Source organism: Callospermophilus lateralis, chromosome 14 (assembly GCF_048772815.1).
Source record: "Callospermophilus lateralis isolate mCalLat2 chromosome 14, mCalLat2.hap1, whole genome shotgun sequence".
In the NCBI taxonomy this organism is placed as follows: Eukaryota; Metazoa; Chordata; class Mammalia; order Rodentia; family Sciuridae; genus Callospermophilus; species Callospermophilus lateralis.
The window spans coordinates 71,819,339-71,846,561 of NC_135318.1; the positions used below are offsets into that span (position 1 = coordinate 71,819,339).

Below are 27,223 nucleotides of genomic sequence, written 5' to 3' on the forward strand. Positions count from 1 at the left end.
GGGCCATAATGAAGTCTCAGTATAAATCTGCACACATTGAAGTCTATTCAGATAGCCTGGTGTGATGGTGCAAGCCTATAATCCTGGTTACTTGGGAGGGTCAGGAAGGAGGATCACAAGTTCCGAGGGCAGCCTGGCCAATTTAGCAAGACCCTGTTTAAAAAAAAAAAAAGTTCAAATAGATTATTCCTCATAGGTTTGTTATTAGTTTTTGATACTTTCCTGATGCTTAAAGAGAAAAGAGCTCAAAGGAGTAAACATTAATTGCCATTTGAAGTGAATGTAAACTGCAATATGCCTTTGTGTGACTGTAGATACAATATGAATAAACACTGGTGGCAGAAGTAAAACTAATCTTCTCTTTTCTAGAAAAAATGTTGATTAGACCTCAGGTAACGGTAGATGAGCACCTGACCCATGGTGTTCCTATATGAAGCTGGGATCAGGATCTTTATTTACTCTATGTCAGATGTACTGTATATCTTCATGTTTATTACTCTGAATCATTTTCTGCATTTTTTTTTTTTTTTTTAATAAAGCTAACTACTGGAAGGGGAGAGAGCAAATCTGCTTGCAGAATTGGGGTAGATCATTGCTATTCAATAGAAGTCAATGAAAATCACAAATGTAGTTTTAAATTCTCTAGTAGCCACATTAAAAAAATTAAAAGGTTAAAATTAATTTTAATTAAATAACAATATATCCAAATATTTCAATATGTGATTATCATAAGAATGCTTAATGGAATAGTTTTACATTTTTTGAGAAGTTTTAAATCTAATGTGCATTTTACATTTAGCATATTTTAATTTGGATGCTACATTTTCATCAAAAATACCTGATCTTAGCTGATAAACATCTTTAGATTTTTGCATTAAGGGTATGCTAATTCATCTTTTATTGCTGCCTTTTTGTAGGTATATTTTTGTACAGTATTGCTTTTTATTTATTGGGCCATTCATTTACATTCTGGTTTCCTACTTCTTCAGTCTCTGTCCCTTAAAACCTAGATACTGCATTTTTCTACCTTAAGGTTATTTTTAATCTAATTTAACAAAATATAAGCATAACCACAATAGAAACTTATTTTATAGCTAGCTAGCTACTATATATATATAAGTTTTAATCTGGGTCATTCAGGTTGGAGGAATAAGAACTTTGGAATGATTTTAATATGAGTTTGTGGTGGTATTTTATTTTATTTACTTATTTTTTGGTATTTGGGGTTTAGCCCAGAGGTGCTCACTGAGCCACATCCCAGCACTTTTTTTTTTTCCAAGTTTTTAAACTCTTGAAATAGGATCTCACTTAGTTGCTTAAGGCCTTGCAAAGTTGCTGAGGCTGGCCTTGAACCTGAGATCCTTCTGTCTCAGCCTCTCTAGTTGCTGAGATTATGGGGTGTACCACCTTGTCGAGCTCTGTGGTGGGTAGTTCCCTTTTCTGAGATGTGTACAGCTTGTAAAAACTGTTGCCAGTCCATTGCAAATTCTAGGAGAATTGTGAGTTGTTTCCAGAGTGATAGAATTTTCAGCACTTGAATGAAGTGAGCTCTAGGTTTGATAATTTAGCAAAGGGGTGTGTGTGTGTGTGTGTGTGTGTGTGTGTGTGTGTGTGTCTGTCTGTCTGTCTATCTGTCTCCCCCAGTACTGGGGATTGAATGCAGGGGCACTCAACCACTGAGCCACATCCCAAACCCTTTGTATATATTTTATTTAGAGACAGGGTCTCACTAAGTTGCTTAGAGCCTCGCTAAGTTGCTGAGGCTGGCTTTGAACTTGGGATCCTCCTGCCTCAGTCTCCCTAGCCACTGGAATTACAGGGGTGCGCTACAGTGCTTGGCCTTTGAAGGTCTGTTTCATTATAATGAATTTGATCTTTGGTATCATCTTTAAAAGACTCAATATCTAACAACAGAAAAACAGATGATATTGCTTCAGCTTTGTTTAACTCATTTTAATTCATTTTTTTTGAGGTGTGGTTTCACAATGCTAGTTTCAAACTTCTTGGTTCAAGCAATCTTCCTGCCTTAGCCTCCCAATTAGCTGGGAGTACTGGTGTGCCCTGCAATGGCTAGCAGAACTTTCTTTTTTTTTTTTTTAAATTTTTTAATATGCTGATGAATCTTTATTTAATTCATTTATCTCTGTGTGGTGCTGAGAATCAAACCCAGTGCTGTACACATTCTAGGCAGTCGCTCTACAACTGAGCCACAACCCCAACCCCTAGCAGAACTTTCTTAAAAAGTAATTTTAGAGAAACTGATTTGGAGCTAATGCTTAGGCCATATCAAGATTAGTCATTCACTGAATTCTCTTTTACCTGTTCAGCTTATTTTTTTATCTAGTCAAAATTAGATTTAAAAGACAGTCTGTTAAAAATTAAAGGCTTAGTGTTTTCTGCCTTTGTTTTATCTAACCAGTAGTTCTTTTGAGTAATAAGTTTTATAATTCTATTATTTTTCAGTCCTTCTCCAGAGAAATTATTGAAGCATCAGGAATTTGTCCTGTGATTTCCCCCCTCCCGCCCCCCGCAGTATAAAAATAGTAGAATTTTAGTTGGGTGCTTTTATCCAGTTGTTCTGTAAATGTGGTCCCAGGACCAGCAGTATCAGCATCACCTGGAACTTGCTAGAAATGAAAATTCTTTGACTCCTCACTCTAGATCTTCTGAATTAGAACTTCTTTAGTGAGCATATATAATCTGTATTTTTAATAGGTTCCTACTTGAACTCACATAGGATCAAAGGCAGTAATATGTGAGATGGTTATTTTTGATGAGGGGCACACTATGGTTAAGGGCTCATTGACCAAATGGGGATGAGCCTGTTGTCCTTGGCCTCATTCTTTTATCTCATGTGACTATCATGGTATTGTCACATGAGGAAGGGTAAGAAGAGTGTAGCTCCTCCCTAGCTCTTTAGTCTTGTACTTTTTTGTTTTTAGTAGTTCTGGGGATTGAAAGATTGTACTATTTATTCTACTTTGCGCACATCTATTGAATACATATTTGGGGCCAGGCATTGTTCTGGCCACAGGGATACCATAGTGAACAAATCAGAGAAAGTTCCTTTCCCTTTGATGCTCAGACTATATTAGAAGGGATATATCAGGGGTAGGCAATGATAAATGGGGCAAATAAATGCAGCCTGCTCCTATTTTTGTAAATAAAGTTTTATTGGAACATAGTCACATCTGCTTCTTTATGGATTGTCTAAGCTGCTTTTGTGCTACAATGCCAGAGTAAGAGTAGTTGTTACCGAGAAAGCTGAATATATTTACTATCTGCCTCTGTACAGGAAAAAATTGTAGATACCTAGATCTAGATCATGAAAGAATAAGTATGTCTTAGAATGTTAAAAGGTGACAAATGTTAGGGGAACCCTTAAAGCATGTTAACAGAATACATAGTAGGGACCTCTTGTAAGTAGAGCAGTCAGAGAGGGCATAACTGAATATGATTTTTAAAGAAAAACATGAATTGTGTAAATATATTTAAAGAAAGAAAGGATGTTTAAAAGGTTAAAGGAGAAAGGATAGAGCAAGTATTCATACCCTGATACTGGAATGTTCTTGGAACAGCAGAGACGCTTTCTGGTTAGAGGGCAGTGATTAAAATAGAGGAAATGAAGTTGACATTTTTGGGCCCAGATACTGTTCATGCTCATAATATATTCTGCAGTGAAAACTGTTTAACCATGAGTGCTTTAAAAATGTAATTCAGATGGTGTGCTCCTCTAATCCCAGCTGCTTCAGAGGCTGAGGCAGGAGGATTCAAAGCCGGCCTTAGCAATGTAGTGAGGCCCTAAGGAAATTAGTGAGACTCAGCCACTAAATAAAAAAATTTAAAAAGGGCTGGAAATGAGGCCCAGCGGTTAATCACCCCTGGGTTCAGTCCCTAGTACCAAAATGAAATATAAAAATAAAAACAAAAACACAATTCAGAAACCCTGAATCTATAAAGGGATCTTTTTGGCCAAACAGATGATAGAATCTAGAAAGTAAATATCTGGTATTGTCTTCCAAACATCCCTTAAGCAACACTTCTTTACAGACTTTCCCATTCATTAATTACTATTTATGTTTTGCCTTCCTTCAGCCCACATGTATTATATACTCTTATTTAGCTGATATTTCCTGGAGGGTAAGGGGTTGATAGAAATGTGGCAAGTACTTGGAGGCTGAGGCAGGAGAATTTCGAGAGCTCACTATCAGTCGGGGCAATTTAGCAAAACTTTGCTCAAAATTAAATAAAAAGGGGAAGGACTATACCTCCAGTGGTAGACTACCTGTGAGTTCAGTCTCCATTACTGTCCCTAACCCTGCCGCTACAAGGGAAAAAAAAAAGTGTGTGTCTATTAATATCTTTCAAACTTATAACATCTTTTCTGTTATGATCCAGTAGTCACATACTCACATACAAATTTATTGAAACAAGTTTTGCCAAATAGTATTTACCTTTACTTTAAAAAATGTACTCTGTTTTCTGTTGTTTCATTAGAAACAAAAATACTGGTTGTGACCTACTAGATTACTTATAGGTCAGGACCTACAATATGAAAAACAATGGCCTGGGCTGTCTAATCTAAAACGTTTTGAGTTTTTATGTGCAAGATGTTGTTATTTGGTATGGTTGGAGCAGAAAGGTACAAGTATATAAAATAAAATGATCATAGCACTAAGCAAAATAAAGTAGCCAAAATATGACTGGGATAATTTTTTTAAAAATGTGTCAAATCCCAAACTGCAACATATTCTATAATGTTGGCAAGTGTACTAAGGTGTTTATCAGATACCAAAAAGGTATCATTTGAACTCAAGACTTGAAGAAATACTGTATTTTTATAAGGAAGAATTGCAAAGGGGTATTCACCAAGTGAGAGAATGGTAGGGGTAAAGTGCAAAGCTAGGAAAACAAGAGGTGTGTTGGAGAGAATGAATGGGGCCAGTGATGAGAACAATTGTTTCTGAAACAGAAGACTTCTGTATGTAAGTGGGCAAAATGAGGAGTATTAGAAAGATTGATTGACTTCCCTAAGGTTTCCAGGGGGAAGTGGGACAAGGACTTATTGTTCTGACTTCCTGTTCAGTGCTAGAAGTCTGTTTTCTCATCTAAAAGAGGGATATTAACGCCTGTGTAGCCTCTCTCCAAGGGTTGTTGTGGAGATGAATTGCCAGTGCATGCAAAAAGGTTTTCTAAGCTAGACAAAGCATAAATGAAAGGCAATGGTATTTTTTATTTATTTATTTTTTTTAACATGGGAGATAAGTGGAGGTTGGAACAAGGTAGATAAGTGAAGGATTTTAATTGCCACACTAAGGTCAATCATGTTCTCTTTCCGTACAGATTGCAGGATGCATCTTCTTCTAGTAAATTCGGAAAAGAGGAAGGCACAGGATAAAGAATGATTTTCAGCTTTTGATATTTTGAATTTAAGATGATGGTAGTATATTTGATAGAAATTAGAATTGGAAAATAATTATGCTGGGGTTCAGGGGAGACACATCAGGGTTAGAGATAAGAATTTTGTCTTTTTTTTGAAGCCTGGGGATTAGCTATTTCTAAGGAAGAAAGCATAAAGGAGGCAGTAAATAGTGAGTTCATGTTTAGGAGCAAGAACAGGGTAGAAGTTACCTTAAGCTGGGTATGGTGGCACATGCCTGTAATCCCAGTACTCAGGAGGCTGAGGCTGAGGTAGGAGGATCACAAGTTGCAGGCCAGCCTCAGTGATTTAGTGAGGCCCTAAAGAATTTAGTGGGACTATGTCTTAATATAAAAAATATAAAGGGCTGAAGATGTGACTCAGTAGTGGTAAAGCGCCTCTGTACCAAAAAAAAAAAAAAAAAAAAAAGTTGTTGGTGAGCTAAGAGAACCAAGTAACTGATTTGGAAGCCATCTTCTGTAGTTGTATTCTCATACAAATACTGACTTGTTTGCCTGTCTTCTCTTTTAAATGTGGGCTTCTTGGGAATGGGGATGAGAGTTACAGAAGGTGAAGCATCAGAGGGGGAGAAATATTATTAAACAAGCATCAGCCATATGAATAGCAGTATTTATTGAGAACTTAATGTGTGCCAGGCACTGTCTCAGCATTTCACAGGTACCAACTCATTTCATTCTCACAAGTCCCTTGAGACGTCTATTATGACCCCATTTTATAGAGGAAGAAATTGATATGCCCAGAAGTTAAGTATCTTGCTCAAGGTGACACTGTATGTGATAGAGCTGGAATTCAAACCCAGACTTGGGTTCTCAGTATTCAGCTATACTCTGTATCAGTACTTTTTAGATTGGTTCCTGTAGCAGGGACCTCAGTAAATAGGCATATTAAAATTTCAAAATAACCTGGTAAGGTATGCTATATTTTAGATTACATATGGAGAGGTTATTTTTCCTAGATTACACAGATAGCAAGTGCTAAAGCCAGGATTTTGGACTAGGTTCTATCAAAAAAGTCTCTGTTTATTTATAAGTATTTTATAATAATTATTATTAAAAAACTTACTGTATTGTTTTAGATTTTTTGAAGTTCAATGGAAAAAATACAAATTCACTTTCATTAATGTTGCACAAAAATTATTACTAGAATCAAAAGTAAATAAACTACATTATTTACACCACTATCTAGTTCTTCATATTAACTTTACTATTTAAATATAAAGTAGGTATCAATTTAGGTATTGGAAAAGAGATAAAATAAAAACTTTCTTAAGATGTCTATTTTACACTAGGTATAGCTGTGCTCACTGAAATGGATTCTTTTACTTTTTCTGTGCAGGTATTCAATTGTATATGAAACTGAACTTGCTTAACAACTGAGGGAGAGTAGAAATAGAAGTGATGAGTTCGTATCCTGGCACATTGTCATACAATTCAAACAAAGGGGCATCTACCAACTTGTAATTTTTAGGGACTGTAAACAAGACTTTCTCTTGAAGCTGAATCAGAAACAACTACTTATGTTCCTTAGGCTTTGTAATGTTTGCAGGAATATGTCGACAACTGCAGAGGTTCAAAATTTGGTCTCCACCAGTTATCAATGCAGTCATCAGTGATTCAGCCTTGGAAGACTCTATCTTGACGATCCAATATCTCCATCATTTAGCATTTTAGTCTTTCAACTTCATCTTCTGTGTTTCGTTCAGTACCAGGTAATTTGAAGAAAGTCATCCCCATGTCACATGAGGTAGTATTGCTCATACAATCAGTACTCCTTCTACAATCCCTTTCATGTCAGTTTTATAAAATTCTTTCCTCATGTGTTGAAATCCGTCTGCAGCAGAGTTATGCTCATAAAGGAGCTCTTTTGTACCAAAAGTTTGAGTGGTAAGAGGTTGGTGGTATACTTGATCAGCTGCTTATGCTCATCGTGGAATGCCTGCTTACCCCAATCCCTGCAGCCTATCTGCTAGCTATTGGTTAGTGCTACAGACATGCTGGTGAGCATGGCCACTAGCAGAAAGTGGAAGGAGAGCAAAAAACTAGAAAATGGGAGGTAGAGGAAACTTACCCCTGTGCAGTACAGGCAGTGGTTGTCTGTGTCTTGCTAAGCCATTGTCACCTGCCATTAACAGAAGAGTGCAAGATCTTATTTATATTTAATTCAGAGGTCAGCACACTTTCTATACAGGGCCAGATAGCAAATGTTGCTCCGTGTTCTCAATTGCAAGTACTCCAACTCTGTTGTTGTAGTAGAAAAGCAGCTCTAAGACCATATATGTGTGTGTGTGTGTGTGTGTGTGTGTGTACACACACATAAACACAGATGAACATGGCAGTGAGCCAATAAATATCGGCATTGAAATTTGAAATTCATATAATTTGAATTTTACATGATATACCACTGAATATTCTTTTCTCTCTCTCTTTTTTTGGCAGTGCTGGGGATCAAACCCAGGACCTTGAAAGCTAGGCAACTAGGCAAGCTGTCTACCACTGAACTGCAGTGTAGTAGTGTAAATATTTATAGCTGTGTTATTATTATTATTATTTTCCAGTTATTTAAAGGTGTAAAAACCATTCTTAGCTAAAAAGTTGTACAAAAATAGATGATGGGCCAGATTGAACTGCATACTGTGGCTTGCTGGACTCTGCTTTAAACCATTAACTTATTAAGCATATATTGAATTCTTTATATGGAGATGGGCTGGGCACTGGGGAGTTCCAACCTCTTAAGATGAGACAAGTGTAGTAGGAACTATGATAAAGGTATACTTAACAAGGTATAGTGGGAAAACAGATATGGCAGGTTCCTTTGTTTCATGGATGAATTTGTGAAGGTACTCACAAAAGAAAAGGTTGTTGTTGAGTTGCCAGGCTCTTCGTGTAGGAGAAAGCATAGCATTACTAAAGCAGAAAAGGAGGACTGATGCCAAGAGATGAACTTTGTTGAGAGTAGGGAAATGGGGAATTAGTTTTTAGGAAATTTTGAGCCAGGGAGTAATATGATCTGATTTTTGTATTTTAGAAAGATATGCTCTGGAGAATGGATTTGCAGGGAGGAGAATAGGAGGGGGACGGTTTAAGTTACCATAAGATATTTGCTGCAGTTGTAGGGGCAAGTAGATATATTTTGGTGATTGATCAGGCATAAGGATTATGGAAGAAGGGAAAATTTAAGAAAACTCTTGGATTTGTGGTTTCATCAAGATATATATAAAGGACAGAGAAGTATGCTTTGAAGGTGGGTGCCAGAAGTAGTTAAAAAAGAAGTGTCTTTGATTTTCATCTTGTTGGGCTTGAGACACCTGTAGAGATGTTAGGGGGGCTAACTTATGAGATTGAGGTCTGCGCTAAGATGAATCAACCCATAGCAATAAAGTTAATTGCTCAGGCATGGTGAGAACATACAGATTGGGAAGATAAAAAGAGTAACCATCAAACCCTGTGGAACACTTAATATTGAAGGAATAGGAGACTGGCTGAATGGAAATAGCACAGAGAGTAGAGGAACTGGGAAGGAGTGTTGGTGGTATTGAAACTTGGGATGGTGGTTTTTCAGAAGGAGGATATGCTTAATATTGCTGCAGAAAAGTCAAGAAAATAGCGAATAAATTGTTCATTGGCCTGTGGCCTTGGAGTGGGGATGATTGTAGAAGTTAATGAGCAGTTTCAAAGGAGTAAGCTGGAGACCAGATTGTAATATGTTAAATCCTGAGTGTGCACGAGAAATTAGGGACCTTCCTCAAAAGAATTTTTTCTGTGGAGGGAGAGAGAAATGACAATAGCTGGAGGTTTCTCTAGCACCTAGATTAGGGTTTGGCATATAATAGAGATATCTAATTATTTCATCCCAATGGCCTACAGGTCTCCATTTGAATACCTTATGATATGTTTTTTTTTTCCTTTTTTTCTTTATAGTAGTACTAAAGATTGAACCCAGGCCTTTAAGTGCTGTATCACTTAGCTATATTCTTGACCTCCATTTGAATTTCTAATAGGCATCTCTAACTCAGTACATTGGAAACAGAACTCTTGACTTTTACTGAGATGAGGCCTGGGTTCTCCCTTCCTCATCTCAGTAAAATGGCCCACTTCTTTCTACTTACTTTTACAATGATGACCAGGCTGCAATCTTTGGCTCCTTTTCCTTTATCCTACATCAACATGTCCTGTTGGCTCTATCTGCAAAAGTATACCCAGGTCAGGACTGGGGATGTGGCTCAGTGGTGGAACATGTGCTTAATATGTAAGAAGCCTTGGTTTCAATCCCATGAAATGAATGAATGAATGAACGAACGAATAATTGAACGAACAAACTGACAATCAATTATACTAGGCATTGTTACTGAAGCTGGGAATAGTGATGACAGCTAAGAAGTTCCTCTCATTGTAGAGCTTACATCTTAGTAGAGATGAGGGCCAGAGATGAAATGTATGATTTTGGATGGTGATAAATATTCTGAAGAAAAATTCAAAGACTAAAGATTAAATAATTATGGAAGTTAGATGGATAGTTTGTGTGGGCTACTTTAAAGAAGATGATTAGGTATTTCAGAGGAGGTTAGATTAAGATAGGTTGGGAAGCTCTCTAGGTGGAGGATAAAGGTAGCTTGAATGGTGAGAGGTGTTCTGAGTGGCCGTGTGTGTGTGTGTGTGTGTGTGTGTGTGTGTGTGTGTGTTGCTGGCAATTGAATCCAGGACCTCACACATGTTGAGCACATGCTCTGCCACCGAGCACTTAACCCCCAACCCTGGTCTGGGTGTACTTTGTAGGTAGAGCCAACCGGACTTCTGGTATAATGTAGGGGAAAAGACGTGACCAAGGGTGACAGGTTGGTCATCCTTGTGAAAGCAAGTTATGAGAAGAGGGCCAATTATTGAAATGAGCAAGGCAGGAAGAAGGGAGTAACATTTGGAAGGCAGAAGTCAGGAATTCTGTTTCCAATGTATTAAGTTAGATATGTCTGTTAGATATTCAAATGGAGGTTTGTAGGTCATTGGGATGAACTGTAGTTTAGTTGGTTGGGTAATGAATATGAATAAATTCGGACTGAGCAAAAACGTTTAGGAGTCTTAAAGTCAAGACACGATGTGATTATTTTGCCCTTCTTTCCAGTTTATTGTGGCTTGAGTTTACCAGACCTTTTAGAAGATGACTAGTTTGGAGGCCTGTGAACCTTATCTTTTTCTCCATAGTAGCAGAAGAGAAGGATCCTAGAGGTAGAAAACCCACTTGTCTCATAATGTCAGTGTTGTAGCTGTACAGGTCTGATTTTGTAGATCTCACTGTGCATATTAGGCCAGTTTAACAGCTGGATAATGAATTAATTTATTTTAGTCCTTTTCCTCCAATAAAATCAAGAGGAAGATAGAATAAGACCTTTTGGTCCAGAAGGAAATCAGTTGCAGCAGCAGCCTCTACCTACTCCCATTCCTGCGTCTTTACCTCTAGCTGTGGTTTAGAAAGGCAGAGTCACACATACTTCTTGAAATCATACCTTAAGTTTGTGACAAAGTCAGGACTAGAATCTAGATCCCATTACTCTTATTCCAGCCCATTCTCTATACAGTACAGAGAGAGCACTGAGAGAACCAAAACTTTGGGCTCAGCGAATTTATTAATTCATAGATATCCCAAGGCCAGACTTCTATAGTGGATAAAGTTTTCCTATTTACTGTGAAATTTTTCCTCAGATGCTGAATAATGCAGTTAGGAATAAAGCTTTGGAGCTTGTTATGGTTTGGAAGTGAGGTGTCCCCCCCTAAAAGCTCATGTGTGAGATAATGCAAGAAGGTTCAGAGGAGAAATGAGTGGGTTGTGAGAGTATTAACCCAATTAGTGAATTAATGCCCTGATAGGGATTAAACGAGTGTTAACTGAAAGTGGATAGGGTATGGCTGGAGGAGGTCTGTATTGGGGATGTGACTTTGGGGCATATATTTGTATTTGGCAAGTGAAGATCTCTCTCTCTGCTTCCTGATCATGTGAGCTGCTTCCCTCTGCTGCACTCTTATGCCATGTTGTTCTGCCTCACCTTGAGCCCCCAGAAATGGAGGTGGCTGTCTGTGGACTGAGACCTGAAATCATGAGCCCTTAAATAAACTTTTCCTCCTCTGAAGTGGTTCTGGTCAGGTCTTGTAGTTACAGCAGTGAAAAAGCTGACTAAAATAGAGCTAGACTTCCTGGTTTCAGATGCCAGCTGGGTTACTTACTATGACTTTGGATAAGTTATCTCTTTATGCTTCATTGCATGAAATGAGCATAATGCGTAGCAACTTGAGGGTGGTTGTATTTGGTTATTACAGATAAAATGTTTAGAGTAGTGCCTGGCACATGGTAAGCACTTGTTTTTTAGCTGTTGTGTCTTCATCATTCTCATCTTGGATATAGAAATATCTGTCTATCTTCCTTAATTCTTTGCAGATGGTTTTCAAGTTCTATGTACAACATATTTTGAAATATATATACATTGTGGAATGGATAACTCAAGCTAATTAATACATGTACCACCTCAAATTTATTCTTTGTAGTGACTTTCCATATAATTTGAGTGCTAATAACATAAAAGATATCTTTCCTTATATAAAATAATGGTCCCTGCTCTTGAATGAGGCATTTATTGCATTCTAATAGGGAAGGAAGTTTAAAAACTAGATATATTACAAGGCTTATCTATTTAGAATTATAATGCAATGAGAGCAATAAATATTTTCTTTCTTTTCTGACATTATGTCAATTCAAAATGTGTTCAGATGAAGGCCAGGGGACTGAGAAGGGGTTTGTCTGGATAGAGTAGAAAAAGACTTTCCAATCAACAAAACTGGCTAGGACAGGAAAACACAAGGGAGAATTTGTGAACAGTGAGAATAGTTTTAGAATCCAATGGAGCTAAACCAAGGCCAAGTATAGCAACTATATCTCTCTTTTGGTTGTGTTTCTAAATTGGTGTATCAAAGTGTCACTATAGACATTATCAGAGACTGTCATTGAGTCCTTATGAACATGATAGATATGTCAGATGACATAAAAGGAACTTTGCATTGATTGAATAGTTCACAGAGTGTTGTGTCATATAGATGACTGTCAACCGGGTATAACAATAGCACCTCAGATGATTCTGTATCAGTTTTTTTCTAAGATGGTTTTTTAAATCAACTTAGAGTCTGGTGATGTAACTGAGTGTTGTAGTGCTTGTATGCACAAGGTCCTGGGTTCAATCCCCAGCACTGAAAAAAAAAATTGTCGAACACATACTTCATATACTCCCTCTTCATATACTCCCTTGTTCTGTTACCCATCTTCAACACATCACATTTTACCTTTTTTTTTTTTTTAATTGTCGAAATTGAGCCCAGGGCCTCATGTCAGGTAAGTGATCTACCGCTGAACTTATACTCCCAGCCTTTTTGCTGTTTTTATATCAATTTCTTCTGCTTTTTTGAATTTGAGTATTTTAAAGCAAATCTCAACCCCACATGTCGTTTTACTTATAAATGTTTCAGTATTTATCCATAGCCAATATTTGTGTATGATATTTTTGTTTTGGTATTGAGGATTGAAACCATAGGTGCTTAATCACTGAGCCTTATCCCCAGCCCTTTTAAATTTTATTTAGAGACTGGGTCTTGCTGAGTTGCTTAGGGCCTCATTAAGTTGCTCATGCTGGCTTTGAATTTGCTATTATCCTGCCACAATGTGAATACACAAAATTAACAATAATTCTTCAATATTATCTAATACTGAATTCATGTTCAGTTTTCCCATTTGTCCAGTATGTCTTTTTAAAGTTAGGTTGATAGCCAAAGCACAGTGGCACACTCCTGTAATCCCAGTGGCTTGGGAGGTTGAGACAAGAGGATTGTGAGTTCAAAGCCAATCTCAGCAATGGTAAGGCACTAAGCAACTCAGTGAGACCCTGTCTCTAAATAAAATACAAAATGGGGCCCGAGATGTGGCTCAGTGATCGAGTGCTCTTAAGTTCCATCCCTGGTACTCCCCCACCAAAACCAAACAAACAAAAAAATTAATAAAGTTATGTTGTTAAAATCAGGTCCACATACTTCATTTGGTTGGTATGTCCTTTGAAATGTATACGAATATATGGGTTGGGGATTTAGCTCAGTGGTAGAGTATTTGCCTAGTATGTGCAAGGCCCTAGGGTTTGAACCCCAGCAATGCAAAAATAAAATAAAAAGTACACTATTTTATAACAGCCCTTTACTTCCCTTTAAAAATGCTATTTATTTGCTAAGAATATTAGATCATTTTTTGATAGAACTTTCTACATTCTGGATTGCATTTTTTAAAAACATTAAAAAAATTTTAGTTGTAGATGGACACAATACCTTTATTTAATTTATTTATGTGGTGCTAAGGATCAAATCCAGTGCCCCACATGACTACCACTGAGCCACAACCCCAGCCCCTGGGTTGCATTTTTATGATACCATTTTAGCCTATTCTTTCACAAATGCCCTGCTCCCCATATTTCTTTTGAATGGTATTCAATTCCTGAGGCCTGACTCAGGTTTTTGTTTTATTATCTTTGGTAAGAATATTTCATAGGTACTTAATATTTTGTAGTATTCATTTTTATACAATATGGAGAGGCCCATAATGTCTAGTTGTTTGAGTGGGTTGGGCTGTCAGGCTCTCTCTTCACTGGTGGCCAGGGATGTGGATCCATTGTTTCATAGTGATTAAAGATGTTGATTTTCTTATCATTTTTGTTTTTTTATTAGAATTCTACAGAGAACTCTACTCATACTTTAGAATCACCAGAATGCTCTAATATAAAATAAAAATGAAATAATGAGTAATGTCTTTCAAATTATAAATGCTCAAGGGGCTGGGGATTAGCTTAGTGGTAGAGTGGTAGAGGCTCCTGGTTTGAACTCCAGCAGTGGCTCGGTGTCACATTCCAAGCAACTGTATTATTGATGATTTAAGTATATGTTAAAATCATGCAAAATTTGTATTTACTTGTAAAATTGAGCTTGATTTTAAATTCAAGAAACTATAAATAGATTTTTCTGTTGTGACATTTCAAAGCATGGGAAGGTGGGACAGTTCTTCATTGATTAGTATTATTGTCGATCACAACAGGTTTCTAGAATCCCTGATAGTGACCTTCCAAGTGTCAACATGACAATTATTGTGACAACCAAATTTTCATAGTACCTGTTAGGAAGTAATGTTATCCATGTCAAAAATCCCTTGGTCAAATGAATATAATGAGACAGGAAATTAAGTAACTAATATAAATATTTGAAAATAGGAGATTAAAAACATTGCTCTTTTGTTGATATTACTTTATACCATAAAACTCGAGACTTTAAAAATTATTAGAATTAACAAGATAATTTAATAACTGTCTCAATACATGCCTAGAAATGACAATTGCTAGGTCATAGGATAAGTGTACAACTTAATTTTTATTTAATTTTTTTCGGTTGAGTCATCCGCCACCCATAGAATTGCTTCTTTCTGATTAATGAAGGCCTTAACATTAAAACCTGACTACCTTGAAAGATTTTCATTTTCATGTAGATATATCATTTGGATTTCTGTTCATCTGTACTGGGGATTGAACTCCCTGCTACTAAGCTATATCCCTAGCCCTTCTCTGCTTTTTCCTTTTTTAAAAATTAAAATAAATTTTAATTTTGCTAAATTGCCCAGGCTGACCTCAAATTTGTGATCCCCCTGCCTTAGCCTCCTGATTAGCTGGGATTACAGGCAAGTACCTCCACTTCTTTACAGGCAAGCCCTTCTCTGCCTTTTCTTTATGCACCCTGGATTTCTTCAGGTCTAAAACGCCTGGTGCCATACCCATGGTTTTCTTGTTTGCTTTTAAGCAGAAAAGGTATTTTTGGTTGTTTTAAACACAATTGAGGGAATAACTTGAAGATGGCATAAATATAGGAAGTGAGAAAGATGAAAGCATCCACTTCAGGGAGAGGAGGAGGACATGGGTGGGATGAGTGGAGTGGGAAGCTAATCACAGAATAAGACTAGAGCTCCACAAGGGTTAGACCTTTATGTAGGAAATGGCAAATGAGTGTGAGGATCCTTGTAGGCTGCCCATACAAAGTTAAAAGACTTTGGAGCCAGGCATGATGGCTCAGCAGAAAGATCAAGAGTTCAAAGCCAGTCTCAGCAAAAGCAAGGTGCTAAGCAACTCAGTGAGACCCTTTCTCTAAATAAAATACAAAATATGGCTGGGGATGTGGCTTAGTGGTCAACTGCCCCTGAGGTCAATCCCTTGTACCTCCAAAAAAATAAAAATAAGAAAGACCTTGGGAAGTACTTCAGTGTGATTTTGCAAAATTATTTGTCCTTGGCTCACAGCAAAAAAGTTGATTTTTTTTTTTTTTTTTTTTTTCCCTACCAGACTTAGCACATGTCTGTAATCCCAGAGGTTGGGAGGCTAAGACAGGAGAATCACAAGTTCAAGGCCAGCTGCAGCAATTTGTGAGATCTTGTCTGAAATTAAAAACAACAACAACAACAAAAAACTCAGTGGTGAAGTGCCCCTGTGTTAAATCTCCAGTAACACTCTCCCCCCAAAATAAAACACCCCCAAAATTTTTGTAGCATCCAGAAAGCACATACCTAATAAAAATAAAAGTTTAGTGAAATAATACCCTATTTGAAGTATATTTTGATAAATTTCAATTCAGTTCAATTTTTAAGAGATTTTGGGGAGCCAGTGCATCATTTAGTTTCTTTTTCTTTTCTTCTTTCTTTTTTTGGCACTGGGGATTAAACCCAGGAGTGCTTTACCACTGAACTATATCCCTATCCCTTTTTATTTTTTATTTTGATACAGGGTCTTGCTGAATTGCTGAAGTCCTTGCCAAATTGCTGAGGCTGACTTGTGATCTTCCTGCCTCAGCCTTCCAGGTTGCTGGGATGTGACCTGGAGCATTTTATAACAAATATTTTTAATATCTATTGATTATCCTGAAATAAAATGAATAGATTGTAACTGCCTTACACATTACAGTGAAGTACTCAAATGCCTGCATTTCTGTGTAAGAAATAAGCTTGGTTTGAAAGGATAAAAACGTACCTATTAAAAAGTGTAGGAAAGTGGATATGTAGATAGATACTAGAATGGAAATTGTTACGATGAATAAAAAAGAACGATTTGTATATAGTAAGAAAGAGGGGCATCTTTTTATATATCTTTATATATATATATATATATATATATATATATCAATCATAAGACAAATTACAGACTGTCAACAAGGAGAAAGAAAAGTAGTGTCAAATAGTCACCAGCGTGTTTGACCTTATTTGTTAGTATCAGAACAATTCCTTGTGAAATAATCTCATGGAAAACCTGATGGAACTCGCCTTTGTCAACCTATATGCATCTGTGATATTTAAACCTATCCTTTTCTAGGTGATGAGGAATAAAGAATAAATTGGAAGAAGGAACAGCAATAACTATGTGGTAGACTTTAAGAGACCTTATTAGAGTAAAAAAAGAAAAATAATAGCAGCCCCAAAGTTTTTACAACATAGATTTCTAGTCATTTTGTCACAAATTAAAAAAAAATAAAAATTAAATATAAATTGCATGACATTGATGTAAAATTTTCAATGTTTTTTTTTTTTAATCAAAATCTTTAGCAAGAATTCTGTGTTTCATAAGTCTGTACTAATTTAATGTTTGGAGATAAATCTATTCAGCAGAGTCTCTTGCATATTTGGAAGTTATAGCTATAAAAGCATTCTGTACAGGTAATGTACTGTAAACTCAGCCTCTGCAAATGATTTGTCATCACTTTTTTTTGGGGGGGGGAGGATGCTGAAAGTCTTTAGTTTCCTTACTAATCTTAAATTTATGAATAATGACAGTATCAATCAGGATTCTCCAGAGACAGAACCAGTAGGATTTGTATATATAGACAAGTGAGAGAAGTAAGAGGAATTGACTGACATGACTGTGGAGGCTGAGAAGTCCCTTAACAGACTAATTGCTGGTAGCATGGCCCAATCTATATACAAAAGCCTTAGAACCTGGGAAGCCAGTGATGTTATTTTCAGTGTGAGGTCAAAAGCCAGAGAACCAGGAGGTTGCTGGTTTAAGTCCAGAGTCCCAAGGCTGAAGAATACGTAGTTTTCAATGGGCAGGAGAGAGTAGAGTGTCCTAGCCTCAGGAAAAAGAGGAATCCCTTTTCTCAATTTTTTATTCTCTTCAGGCTCCCAGTCCATTGGATGATAACTTCCCACATTGAGGGAAGATTTTTCTCACTCAGTTCACTGACTCACACACCCCTCTTCTCCAGAAATATCCCTCAGGGAGGGAAGGGAATAGCACATAGGTGCCTAGCAAATGGGAGGGAGCCCAGGATTTCATTCCCTAGCATACAAAACAAACAAAAATGCCTTCACAGAGCACCCCAAAATAATGCTTTCTTTACCAGTTCTATGGGTATTCCTTAATCCAGTGAAATTATCACCTCAAATTAGTCTTTTTTAAAATTTATTTTTATCTTTTTCAAATTTTCTGTGCATTGCAAGAAATCTAACATCTTTGGCACTTCCCCCCAGTGCTACTTGACCCTCAGTCATTGTGACTACCAAAAAATATCTTACACCTCCTAGTTCTACGGTGCCCCTTGGGAGTGGTAGTGGTACCTCCCAGTTGAGAGCTACAGTGACTTAGTTGATTTCACTGGGTTATGACCTGTAGTTGTAAAAGCTGGTAGAATTGATTATAACATTATTGCTTAGACAAGATTGTTACTTGTCCATTGTTTCAGTTGCTTTGTCCTTAACATTTTCATCTTCAGATTCCAAAGTAAATATTGATGGGCCCAGTAAATTTTTTCAGCCTCCAATTTAGATGGTACCCAGGTCCTGAGAAATAAGCAGAAATCTTTTCAAAAGCAGGTTTCAGTTTGTCTTTTAATTTCTAAGAACCTATTAATTGACAGAGCATGTACTACCTTATAAGAGAATTATCCTTTGAACCAGAAGCATCTTTTTTTAATTTTTTAAAAATAAACTTTTTATTTTGGAGTAATATTCCATTTACAGAAACACTGAAAAGATAGTTTAGATACCTCCCATGTACTCACTTGTTTTCCCTGAATGTTAACATCTTTTATTACCTTGACACATTTGTCAAAACAGAAATCAGACTGGGGGTGTAGCTCAGTGGAAGGATACCTGCTTAGCATTAGCAAGACCCTGGGTTCAATCCCCAGCTCCAAAACAAATGAACAACTAAGAAACTTAAAAAGTTGGTCTATTATTACTAAGTAAATTCCGGATTCCAGTTACACCCACTTTCCGCATTGTTAACCTTTTTCTGTTGCAGAATCCAGGATACCATGATGCATTTAATGCCTTCTAGTTTTAAGCTCAGTAGCTACAGAGTACTAGTTATTTTTGCTAAGGCCATGTAGAGCTATCACATCCCTGTAGCATTGCCTCCTCTTAGCTCTTCTACTTAATGGCCCATTCTGCCTTTTAGTTTCTCGTTTCTAGATACTTTGCCATTCAGTCACTACGTTGTACTATTTACCATTTAAAATAAGATACAAAGAACTGAATGTCATTCTTCACATAAAGTCTGGCAAGAGTAAATATTGTAGAAATTATTATAGTTACATAGCTTGTATGGCTGTTAATTCAGCTTAAATTTGCTTGTTTGCTGGCTCTTTAAATACCTGCATCCCATTTGGGCTAAATGTTGACGCTTATATTCTCCTTAACTATTTTTTATCCAGAATTTAAATGAATCCCTTTTAAAATTCATCTTGTTTTGGTACCTTCATTTCTTTCTCTTCTACTCTGTCCTTGGTATTTTAACTTTGTTTTCTTTCCCTCTTTTCCTCCCTTTCTTCTTTAACCCAGGGTCCAGTACATGCTAAGCATATGCTCTACCTCTGAACTTTACCCCCTGGTCCTGATTCTTTTATGCATAAGTTTATATAGTCTGATGAGTTCAACCAACTGTGGGTTGAAAACATTAAAGTTTTACCTGTATTAAACCTGTACAGACTTTTTGGGGGGACAGTGTTGGGAATTAAACCCAGGGCCTTGAATATGCTAAGCCAGTGTTCTACTACTGAACTATACTCCCCAGGGCCTTCTACATGCTAGGCAAGCACCGAACTACGTCACAGTCCCTCTTTTTAGAATTTTAATTTGAGACAGGGTCATGCTAAGTTGCTGAGGCCTCAGGCTTGGTGTCTTCTTGCCTCATCTTCTGAGTGGCTGGGATTACAGTCATGTATTTGCTATTTTAATGATATGTGGCCAGCCAGTTCTTTCCTTTGAGAATAGAATTGTTGTATATGTGTGAGGAAAGTGTCATGCATTCAGAAAAGTGTATAAACAGTATGTATTGAGGAAAAAAAAAGAATAAAACAAGCATCAATGGATCACTGCTCTTATTAAGAAATAGGACATCTCAGAAACATCTTTTTATTTTATTTTTTTTCTCTTTTTCTTTTGGTATCAGAGATTGAACTCAAGGGTGCTTAACTACTGAGCCATATTCCCAGCCCATTTCATTTCTTATTTTGAGACAGGGTCCTGGTTAATTGCAGAGTCTGGCCTCTAATTTGTGATTGTCCTGCCTCAGCTCTCCGAGTTGCTGGGATTACAATCATTTGCCACTATGTTTGGTTATTCACAAACATCTTCATAACCATGAATTGGAATTCTGTCTTAATCATTCTCTCACCTTTCTCTATAGTTTTATTTCCAACACATAATATTTATTCCTGTCTAGGTTCTGTGCTGTTAAGTTACTAAACAAGGAGCAGAGAGCTCATGTCCCATTGTGTAAGAGAAGGGTAGTTGAACCCTTAGATGATGCTCCTAGGAAAAGGGAACCTGAGCAAGGTCTACCTTCAATTCCCCCAGGAATTCCTGAGAGACCCTTCAAAGGAGTCAATATATAACCTTATTTTATGAAGAAGTCATAAATGGGCCAGATCGCAAATGGTCCTTGGAAACTCAGGACTCACCCTGGAGGGAGGGAGCTGTTGCTGGACTGTCATTGGATCAAGCTGGATTTCTAGCAGAGATGTGGTCAGAGAGCTCCTGATCACTGTGGCCTATCTCTAGCTCCTAGGAGCAGGTTAGAGCTGGGTGCTTCCTTGGAGTGAACCAAGTTCTGAGCCAACCCTTTCTCTTCCTGGAGGGCAAAGCAGAAATTTTATCAGCACACTTGCAAGACCAGCCAACTCCAGATAAGAAGCTGTACCTGGCCCATAGTCCTCAGATTCCATTATGTCATTAGGTTAAAAAGAAAATGAGAGAGGAGGGGGGAGGGAGGGGAGGGAGGGGAGGGAGGATGGATGAAAGAATGAGAATGAATGTTTTCATTTCTTTTTACATGTGATAGTTGTAGTTTGTAAAGTTGACACATGTACTGAGTTAGCAAATACAAACCTCTGTTCCTAGAGGAAATAAAAAGGTTAGGTTCCTGTGAGCTCTGACCATAATATATAACCTTATTTTATGTGTATTTCTGTTGAAGGATTCTTTTGTTTTTTTCCTCCCTCCCTCCCTCCCTCCCTCCCTCCCTCCAGCCCTTCCTTCCTTCTACCAGGGATTGAACTCAGGCACTTAAGCACTGAGCCAAATCCCATCCTTTTGTATTTTGGAACGGGGTCTTGCTAAGTTACCTAGGACCTAGCTAAGTTGCTGAGGCTGGCTTTGAACTTGGGATCTTCCTGCCTAAGCCTCCTGAGTTGCTGGAATTACAGGCATGTGCCACTGCATCTTGCAAAGGATATTTAAAAAATAATGTTGATTGATTAACATTGAACTCATGGCCAATAACACTATAACTCATGCGTAAACTAATTATCTAATTGATTTTGGGACACATGGCAGAACTTCATCATTACTGAGGCAGGAGGGGAGCATTTTAAGTAGTGAAATCCCCAACAAACAGCACAGGGGAAAACACTAAATAGGGCATGAAAAGTACACTTGTTTACAGTATGAAAGCTGAAACAAGGAAGCAGAGAATTGCCTTATTTTGTCTGAGCTGTGAATTTCAGCCGGAAACGTGTATCTCAATGACAGTGAAAGCGCTGCAAGTATTGATATATTTTTATGTATATATACATAAAGCAGGCAAATTTAACCTACTGTGTTTGGGATGATAACTTGGGGCAGTCAATAGAAATGGGCTAGGCCTTTGGGTTCTGGTAATGTTACGTGGTATAAAACATTGGTTACACAGGTGTGTGTTTACTTTGTGCATGGGAGTTCTCCCTGCATTGTCTACCTGGTGATTTTCATTGCTTTTCTCTCAGATTGGATCTCCTGATTTCTAGCTTCCTCTGTACATGACAAAAGTACATGCTTTTGTGGTTTACAGAGAAAGTGTGCATGGGAAGTAATTCTTTTCGGCCTCAACATGCTTGAAAATGTTGTTCTACTACAGTATACTGAATGATAATTTCCAGGCATAGAATTAATTTGGAAATTCTTTGGAACTTCGTTGACATTATCATGTGCATTACCTTTTAGTGTCCTATGTTCCTTTTGAAAACAGCAGATTTTTCATCTTTGTGTGATCTCTACTCCTTTTTCTTACCTGTCACGTGGAAGTTAGTAGAATCTCTTTTTTTGATTGCTCTTCTGAAACAAGAACAATTGGTTTAGGTCCTTTCTTTTTTTGTTTAATTCATTGTGTTGAATGCTTTGTGGACACTTTCAGTCTGTCATTTCATATTCTTATTTTGGAGAAGTTTCTTGAATTATTCTGTTGATTTTTTTTTTATTGGTTCAAAACATTACAAAGCTCATGATATATCATCTTTCATACATTTGATTCAAGTGAGTTATGAACTCCCATTTTTACCCCAAATACAAATTGCAGAATCACATCAGTTACACATTCACATTTTTACATAATGCCATATTAGTGACTGTTGTATTCTGCTGCCTTTCCTATCCCCTACTGTTGATTATTTTCTCCTTTTCAGAATTTTGAAGCTCCTGGACTTGTGTTCCTTTTATGTTCTATTTTTTTTTTTCTCTTTTACTCTTTTCTTCCCTTCCTTCTCCCTCCCTTCTTGTGAGGATTTAGTTACCCAATTTCACATCCCCCCTCCCTGTTTTCACTAAAGTATGCTTTGTTAATGAACCCTTGAATTCCCTTGATCAGAAATCCTCTAGTCTAGGATACATTTTCACAAAATTATGACTCAGAGTCTCAAATGCCATTGTTCAGTACATCAGTGTCCAATATAGTGGCCAGTAGCCCCATGAGTACTTAAAATGTGTCTAGTGCCATTGAGGAACTGAATTTCAAATTGTTAAGTTTAAAATATTCACATGTGGCTAGTGGCTACTACACTGGACAGCAAAGCTACAGTAAAAGTTGGAATTTAAAGTCATTATCAGTATAACTTCCATAAAGAAGACTCTTTATAATATATATATATATATATATATATATATATATAAAAAATAGATGGACATAGTCTTTATTTTTATATGGTGGCTGAGGATCGAACCCAGTGCCTCACACTGGCACTCTACCACTGAGCTATAGCCCCAGCCCAAGACTTTTTTTTTTTTTTAAAATATTTCATCCTCCCTGATTTATTTTTTTCTTTATATCAGTATGGACTTGTGGATTCCTTTGTTATTCAGTGGGTTATAAATCTGTTATTTCTGTTATTCATTTGATGTTCAGTTTGTGTCCAGTTTAGCCAGTGGGAGCCTCTTGAAGGTTTTTTTTCATGTCCTTTTGCCATGTCCTCATCAGTCTTTCTGTATCATTTCTGGATCACTCATTTCAGAAGTGTGTCAGAGTGGGTCAGGCCTATGGATTTGCCCTGCCTTGAGGTCAGCCATATCTCCAAGGAACTCTGCATCTTTCTAGTAGAAGATGCTGTTTAGACACCAAAAGCTGGGTGCTCAGTTGGTGTGCTCCTTGCTGCTGGGCCCTCAGCTGCCAAGGCACTTTAATTGCTTTCAACTACATTGGACAATTGAAGGACATTCCCATTATTGTAAAAAGGGAAAAGATGAGGGGAATGGGGTTGTAGCTTAGTGGTAGAGCCCTTACGTAGCACATGTGAAGCACTGGGTTGAATCCTCAACATCACATAAGAAAAGAAAAAAAGAAGAAGGAAAAGCTGGGGTTACTTATCTCCACATAGTTAGCTGGTACTTGGCCTCCTAAGTGGGTTGCAGCTGGCTGGCGTTGATGGGGCTCAAACAAGCTATTACAAGAGCCTCTGTGATGCTGGAGGAATACTGACCACTTTCTGGTTTTCTTTCTCCCTTTGGGCCTCCATTGGCAGAAGGTGAACCAGAAGACAGTTTCCAAGGGTGTCTGGATAATAGAGTTGGCAGATCCTAGGTCTTTGTCTTTTTTAAACTTGGTATCATTGACATTTTGGGGCAGGGGAATGCTTTGTATTATTTCCTGCCACCACAGAATTAATACCAGTAGCCTTTCCCCTCCCTGAAGAATGGGCTTGGAGCTGAGGTACAGGACTAACAACAATCAACATCCTACTTTATTTGAAATGCCCTTGGGGGGAAAATGGATGTTTATGTGCCTATGATAGTCCTGCAACATAAAGAGATTATTATATTTCCTCTTTTGTGTTTTTTTAATTGAAGAAAATTAAGATGAGTTAAGTGATAGCTTCATTCTGTATGTTAATTATTTCTGAACCTGTACAGAGCTTTATGTCTGCTGTAAGTCCCATTAAAATTGGTTAGCCTGGAAAAGAGGAGAAAGTTACTGAGTTCTTGTTGATGGTGTTTTTTTGATAGACTAGATTTGAAATAACCATCTTTGTACAGGGGGTTCCTGATGTTGTGTTTCAGTGTTTAAAGAGGTGGTATTTGAGGCACTGCTCTGTAAAAGAGATACTGAGGGACTGCTTGGTAGTAAGTGTTGCATTAGGGTGAGACTGGGACAAGTCAGTATCTTCTAATACATATCCAGGACAAATCTTTTTCCACTACTGTAGAAAGAGCTGTCTTGTGCCTTACTTTTACTGGGAATTTATTACAGATACATGTGCAGATATTTCTAGCTCAAATATCATTAAACAAATAACATTAAGCAAATAGTATGTTTTCTGTTCTGTTTATTAGGGTTTTCAGAAGTTTCTTCCTTTCCTCCTTAAATAGTTGGAGAAAATCAGTTTAAAAGTACTTGGCCAATAGACCAAGAAATTCCAAGATAGGAGGATCCCATTAAATATATTTCATCTTTAGTTTGAAGTAACATGCTTCTCTCTCAAGACAGACATGTAGTCTGTCTGCTAGGCCATAAGTTGCCTGTTATTCTTTGTACATTATTGGCCAAATATATGTTGAGAGGGCATTCTAAACATCTATAGATTCTATTTTCAAAGCCCAGTAGTAGGCTCTTCATATTGGCTTCCTAAATAACTAAACCCGCCTAGACATCTCTTAAACTCAATGACTATGTAGGAATCGGCAGGTAAGGGATATAGCATCTAGTTCTGGGGAACAAAAAAAGGATAGTTTTATTTCATTTTCTAGGTCATCTATTTTATCCATTTATACCTTATCACGAAACTATACATCCTGTCACTAAAAATCATCTTACTATTTAGCTAGTATGCATGAAGACCTGAGTTTGACCCCCCCCCCCAGTACCATAAAAACAAAAATAATCTCATATTCTCCTTTACACTCAGATGGATTAGGAAATTTGCTCACATTTTATTTTATTTTTTTTAATGAAAAGTTTTAAACATATACAAAGAAATACACATTAAAAATATAGGTAGATGGGCAGGCCCTCTTTTTTTTTTTTTGGCAGTGCTAGGAATGGAACCTAGAGCCTCTCCAGTGCTAGGAAAGCACTTGACCACTGAGATATATCCTCAGCCTTTACCCTTCAGAAGTCATCACTTTTTTGTTGCTGGTGTGTGTCATTCCCACACACATTTCAGTATGTTTTCCCATGTAAGTATGTATCTGTAAACCGTTATATATCATTGTTGTATATTTAAAAATTTACATAAATAGTTCCATAAATTATGTATCTATTGTACCTTGTTTTTGTGGGGATTTGTAAGTCTAGTTCATAGAGTGTAGTTTTCTAGTATTTCATAATATGTGATATCATGTGCCATAGTTTGATTTCCATTTCTGAAGATGTACTTAGGCAAGATTTCTTTATATATTTAAAAAGACAATAGTTGAAAATAAATCAATGTTTTTGAGAATTATATTGGTGCATACAAATTAAGGTTATGAAGGAGAAAGACCAGATACATTTCTTGTTTATTGAAAAAAAAACTTTAGGATAAATAAGATGGCAGAGCTTTGAAATTCTTATCACTAAGGGCTTGGGTTTTCAGAGTTAAGAAAACACTACTCTAGACTAAAAACTAAAAACATAGTGTCTTAGGTAAAACTATTTGATTATCTGAAAATAAATATATGTCCTCACAGTAACTCTTTAGTCTTAGGGTTGCATTCTGGAGAAGTGATGCAATTGGTAAAATTAAGTGTTCTAATATAAAAAGTTGAGGAAAGAAAGTAAATATGACACCAAATATATATCCCTAAATCACAGTAAATAAAAGTTCTGAAGACATTCACAAAATGAAAGGGGGATATCCAGATGGTTAAAAAGATAAGTGTCAGTAGGAGACTTTTACCTTTATTGAAAAAATATTTTTAGTTGTAGATGGATACAATACCTTTTATTTCATTTATTCATTTATTTTTATGTGGTGCTGAGGATTGAATCCAGTGCCTCGCAAGCACTCTACCACTGAGCTACAACCCCAATGCAGTGACTTTCATCTTTTTTTTTTTCAATATTTATTTTTTAGTTGTAGTTGGACACAATACCTTTATTTTTATGTGGTACTGAGGATTGAACCCAGGGCCTTGCATGTTTTAGGTGAGCACTCTACCACTGAACCACAACCCCAGTGACTTTCATCTTAATCACTGGTTTGTCACTTAATTCTTGTATGCCTTTGGAGCAAGTTACTTTGTGTCTATGTGTCTCAGTTATCTATAAAAGAACAGTAATAGTTCAGCAATCAAGTATTTAGCAGGTGTCAAGAACATCAAGGACAGTAAACCTTTATTTATTAAGGGAACATTGCTGGTTAGAGGTAATTTAAGGGAAATTCTTATGTGTATGTCAGTTTTTTTTTCTTTTTTTTGTACCAGGGATTGGACCCAGGGTGTCTTTACCACTGAACACCCCCCCCTTTTTTTTTTTTTTTTTTTTGTATTTTTATTTAGAGACACGGTCTCCCTAAGTTGCTTACGGCCTAAGTTGCTATGGCTGGCCTTGAACTTGTGATCATTCTGCCTCAGCCTTTCAGAGCCACTGGGATTACAGGCATGTACCACTGTGTCTTTCTATAATAGGCCCTTTTAAGTGTTTTTTTCTAGATTACTTCTACAAGTTTGAAATTTAATTTGTTTATTACTAGATTGTCCTTATAAGTCTCTGTAAAATACTCATGACATTGCTGGATATTTCATAAAATTTATCACTTTTCCTAAATTTAGGTCTTTTGTCTTTTAGGTGGTGGCTTTGAGCCTAAACCAATCTCTCTTTTTGGAGTAGTTTCTGTCTAGCATGTATTTTTTAAATTAGCTAGGGACATTTTACACTAGGGTTTTCCCTTGCCTCCTTTTGTGGTTATGGGAATTGAACCCAGGGCCTTATACATGGTAGCTCAAGTGCTTCAGTTTCTGAACTACCCTCCCAGTCCTGAAAACACTTTTTTGTTGTTGTTGGTTGTACTGGGGATTGAACCT

The 27,223-nt window shown here is 37.0% G+C and overlaps 1 protein-coding gene and 1 pseudogene across 2 annotated transcripts in view; one reads left to right on the forward strand and one right to left on the reverse strand.

Annotated features, from left to right (window-relative positions):
* Kcmf1 (potassium channel modulatory factor 1) overlaps window positions 1-27,223 on the forward strand; it is a 78,503-nt gene that overhangs the window by 8,786 nt on the left and 42,494 nt on the right. The gene's annotated exons all lie outside the window — the stretch shown is intronic.
* LOC143380683 (cleavage and polyadenylation specificity factor subunit 5 pseudogene) lies at window positions 6,780-18,794 on the reverse strand (annotated as a pseudogene).